Source organism: Penaeus japonicus, unplaced genomic scaffold (assembly GCF_977035675.1).
Source record: "Penaeus japonicus unplaced genomic scaffold, GWHDUDI00000001_assembly GWHDUDI00000039, whole genome shotgun sequence".
NCBI classification, from domain to species: Eukaryota; Metazoa; Arthropoda; class Malacostraca; order Decapoda; family Penaeidae; genus Penaeus; species Penaeus japonicus.
This window is the reverse complement of record NW_028234441.1, coordinates 19067599-19072598: the sequence shown is the minus strand read 5'-3', so window position 1 is coordinate 19072598 and position 5000 is coordinate 19067599.

The window sequence follows — 5000 nt, the reverse complement described above, 5'->3', positions numbered from 1 at the left end:
GAGCTAGTACGATAGAGATGTCATTTCTGTGGAGCTAGTAAGATAGAGATGTCATTTCTGTGGAGCTAGTAAGATAGAATGGTAATTTCTGTGGAGCTAGTAAGATAAAGATGTCATTTCTGTGGAGCTAGTAAGATAAAGAAGTCATTTCTGTGGAACTAGTAAGATAGAGAGGTCATTTCTGTGGAGCTAGTAAGATAGAGAGGTCATTTCTGTGGAGCTAGTTAGATAGAGAGGTCATTTCTGTGGAGCTAGTTAGATAGAGAGGTCATTTCTGTGGAGCTAGTAAGATATAGTGGTCATTTCTATGGAGCTTGTAAGTTAGAGAGGTCATTTCTGTGGAGCTAGTAAGATAGAGAGGTCATTTCTGTGGAGCTAGTAAGATAGAGAGGTCATTTCTGTGGAGCTAGTAAGATAGAGAGGTCATTTCTGTGGAGCTAGTAAGATAGAGGTGTCATTTCTGTGGAGCTAGTAAGATAGATGTTTCATTTCTGTGGAGCTAGTAAGATAGATGTTTCATTTCTGTGGAGCTAGTAAAATAAAGGTGTCATTTCTGTGGAGCTAGTAAGATAGAGAGGTCATTTCTGTGGAGCTAGTAAGGAAGAGAGATCATTTCTGTGGAGCTAGTAGGATAGAGAGGTCATTTCTGTGGAGCTAGTAAGATAGAGATGTCATTTGTGTGGAGCTAGTAAGATAGAGAGGTCATTTCTGTGGAGCTAGTAAGATAGAGATGTCATTTGTGTGGAGCTAGTAAGATAGAGAGGTCATTTCTATATAGCTAGTAAGATAGAGGTGTCATTTCTGTGGAGCTAGTAAGATAGAGAGGTCATTTCTGTGGAGCTAGTAGGATAGAGAGGTCATTTCTATATAGCTAGTAAGATAGAGAGGTCATTTCTGTGGAGCTAGTAGGATAGAGAGGTCATTTCTGTGGAGCTAGTAAGATAGAGAGGTCATTTCTGTGGAGCTAGTAAGATAGAGAGGTCATTTCTGTGGAGCTAGTAGGATAGAGAGGTCATTTCTGTGGAGCTAGTAAGATAGAGAGGTCATTTCTGTGGAGCTAGTAGGATAGAGAGGTCATTTCTATATAGCTAGTAAGATAGAGGTGTCATTTCTGTGGAGCTAGTAGGATAGAGAGGTCATTTCTATATAGCTAGTAAGATAGAGGTGTCATTTCTGTGGAGCTAGTAGGATAGAGAGGTCATTTCTGTGGAGCTAGTAAGATAGAGAGGTCATTTCTGTGGAGCTAGTAAGATAGAGAGGTCATTTCTGTGGAGCTAGTAAGATAGAGAGGTCATTTCTGTGGAGCTAGTAAGATAGAGAGGTCATTTCTATGGAGCTAGTAAGATAGAGAGGTCATTTCTGTGGAGCTAGTATAATAGAGAGGTCATTTCTGTGGAGCTAGTAGGATAGAGAGGTCATTTCTGTGGAGCTAGTATAATAGAGAGGTCATTTCTGTGGAGCTAGTAGGATAGAGAGGTCATTTCTATGGAGCTAGTAAGATAGAGAGGTCATTTCTGTGGAGCTAGTTAGATAGAGAGGTCATTTCTGTGGAGCTAGTAAGATAGAGAGGTCATTTCTGTGGAGCTAGTAAGATAGAGAGGTCATTTCTGTGGAGCTAGTAAGATAGAGAGGTCATTTCTGTGGAGCTAGTAAGATAGAGAGGTCATTTCTGTGGAGCTAGTAAGATAGAGAGGTCATTTCTTTGGAGCTAGTATAATAGAGAGGTCATTTCTGTGGAGCTAGTAGGATAGAGAGGTCATTTCTATGGAGCTAGTAAGATAGAGAGGTCATTTCTGTGGAGCTAGTAGGATAGAGAGGTCATTTCTATGGAGCTAGTAAGATAGAGAGGTCATTTCTGTGGAGCTAGTTAGATAGAGAGGTCATTTCTGTGGAACTAGTAGGATAGAGAGGTCATTTCTGTGGAGCTAGTAAGATAGAGAGGTCATTTCTGTGGAGCTAGTAAGATAGAGAGGTCATTTCTGTGGAGCTAGTAAGATAGAGATGTCATTTTTGTGTTGAGCTAGTAAGGTAGAGATGTCCTTTCTGTAGAGCTAATAAGATCCTAGTAAGACTTCTGCCCATACTTGAGGGCGACAGAGGTTCGAATCGGGGTCAAGGAGGTTAGATATAGAATTAGATAGATAAAATAGATACAGAAATATAACTATAGATAGATAGATACATAAATAAATGGGTGAAAGTCGACTTTTATTAGACCAATAGATGAATGAACAAATAGATACATTAAGGAATGAATCAGTCAATTAATGTATAAGAAGATAAATGGAAGGATTCATAGATTACGTGGATAAGTAAATAGATAAATAAATAAGTAAATACAAAGATAGGTAAAGGAATGACTATATGGATAAGATAGATGAAACAATATGAAGGCAAATATTAAGAAAAAGGGGAAGCAAGTAAGAAAGAAAGAGTAATTAAAAGAAAAAAAAGAAGGAAAGAAACAAACAAAACGCATAGGCAAGAGAATAAAAACAAAGAAAGACATAAAGGGAAACAAAAGAAAAATGGAAAAAAGAAGTATAAAATAGATAGTTTTATTTTATTTCATTTTATTTATTTATTCTTTAAAAGTGAAAGGAGTGTAAAATTGAAGGTTTTGTTTTATTTCATTTCATTTTTATTTTATTCAATATTTTTTGTATCGGAGTAAGCTTCTTCGCTAACAAGGGGAGGGACTCCATTAGGGATTGTGAATATTAGATTACATGATGCTGACCAGCCCTTTCTGTGATTCTCTCCCTCTCTCTGTCTCTCTCTATCTCTCTCCCTTTCTGTTTATCTCTCTTTGTCTATCTATGTCTTTCGCTTTCTTTCGCTCTCTTTCTGTTTATCTCTCTGTGTCTATTTCTGTCTTTCGCTTTCTCTCCCTCTCTCCCTTTCTGTTTATCTCTGTGTCTATCTATGTCTTTCGCTTTCTCTCCCTCTCTTTCTGTTTATCTCTGTGTCTATCTCTGTCTTTCGCTTTCTCTCCCTCTCTTTCTCTTTATCTTTTTCCTTATTTGTCATTATCTTTTTTAATTCTTTCTTTCTATCTCTCTCTCTCTCTCTCTCTCTCTCTCTCTCTCTCTCCGTCTCTCTCTCTCTCTCTCTCCTTCTCAAAAATGTAAAGATAATTAATTAAATAGGCGAGGAGGAGACGAAATCGGAGGAAGATGTAGAATTAAATGAAGACGAAGGAGAAGCAATGAAGACGACGAAGTAGAAGAGGAAGACGAGAAAGAAGAAGAAGAGGAAGTAGATGAAGAAAAGGACAAAAAGAGGAAGAAGAAAAGAAGAAAAAAAAATCACCGTTTTGATTCACGAAACACACATATCTTTTAAAATCAATCCAGTTCATTTGTTTATTTCCAATTTCGTTCCCTTTGCATTTGAAAAAGAAAGAAAAAAAATATGTGCAAGCGAAACCAAATCGTTTATCTAATACTCGCACAAAACAAAGAGATCAAAATGTATATTGATAAAAGAATCATGAACTTTCAGCATGAGGAGATCAGTGGACATAACATGACAATCACATTTTCTAAACAAGGGCCGGTGAGAGGGGAGACTAAAGTAAAATTCTGCCGGTGCAGTTATTATACTTGATATTCGGTTTATTATTCTCTTTGAAGTGATTACCCGTTCATTTATTTTTCCCCTTTTCTTTTTTTGTTAATGTTTGTAAAGAATAGTTACATAAGTAACTCTCTCTCTCTCTCTCTCTCTCTCTCTCTCCCTCTCTTTCTCTTTCTCTGTCTCTCTCCCCCCCCCCCCCTCCTTCTCTCTTTCTCAGTGTTTTTCTCTCTCCTTCTCCGTCTCTCTCTCTCTCTCTCTCCGTCCCTCTCTCTCTCTCTCTCTCTGTCCCTTCCTTTCTCTTTCTACCTGTCTGAATGTCTTTGTTGTTGTTATTGTTTATTGTTGTTATCATACAGATGGAAAGGTTTTCCGGGGTCAAGATTAGAGAGAGAGAGATAAGTGTATAGAAAAATTGTAGAAAGATAGAGAGGGGAAGGAAATAGAGGTAGAGAGTGAGGGAGTGTATGTATGTATATTTACATACATATGAATATATATGTACATATATACATTTATGTGTGTGTGTCCACGTGCTTGTTATTAAAAAAAAACAAAAAAAAAAAAAAAAAAAAAAAAAAAAAAAAAAAAAAAAAAAAAAAAAACGAAACCAAATTATCTGACATACAAAGCGAAGCACTATCTTTACAAGCATCCATTTAGAATAAGCATCTTTTCAGCAATAAGCTTCTCAGGATGAAACAGACAATTGTTGAGAAATAAGCCATATTGACCGCATGCTTCGCGCAGTGAGGACACAACAAGTGGATGGAAAAATGTATCTAAAATAATAATAATAATAAATAAAAAGGTTTGCTTAAAAAACAGTGTATTTAAGAAAACATACACTTTTTTTTTTAATTCTTATCCAAAAATTTGTGTCTTAAGAAAGTATATCGCAATCAATAGTGAATATCAGAAAGTGTAATTTAAAATGTATATCTCAAAAAAGAAAGAAAAAAAAAATATCAGTGTTTTATCAAGATAACAATCATTTGCATTTTCAATCAATATCCATCAAATTTATCTTAAAACCATATATGATAAAATTCTTCCTAGACCACCAGAAGTTCATACAGTTAAGAGCCACTGAGTTTGAGGTTTGGACTGTCTATTATATAAACACAAATTGCACATGCATTTAAAATCCGAAGGGTAACCATTTCAGTTCCTTAGTGAATAAGAGAGTGCTTGTCTTGTATTGTTATTGAAGTTGGGGTATGTGCAACAGGCAAACAGAAAAGCAAGCGAGAGACACAGACAGCATTGCAACAAAAGTAAGCTATCATAATTGTTCTATATTTGTGAATTCATTCTTTCCTAGGTAGTCTGCTTTGCATCATCTGCAACATAGCCAATGATTTGGAAAGAAAAGGAGGGAGTGAGGACATAGTTGTAATAAGGTCACAATTTAGGATCCAAGT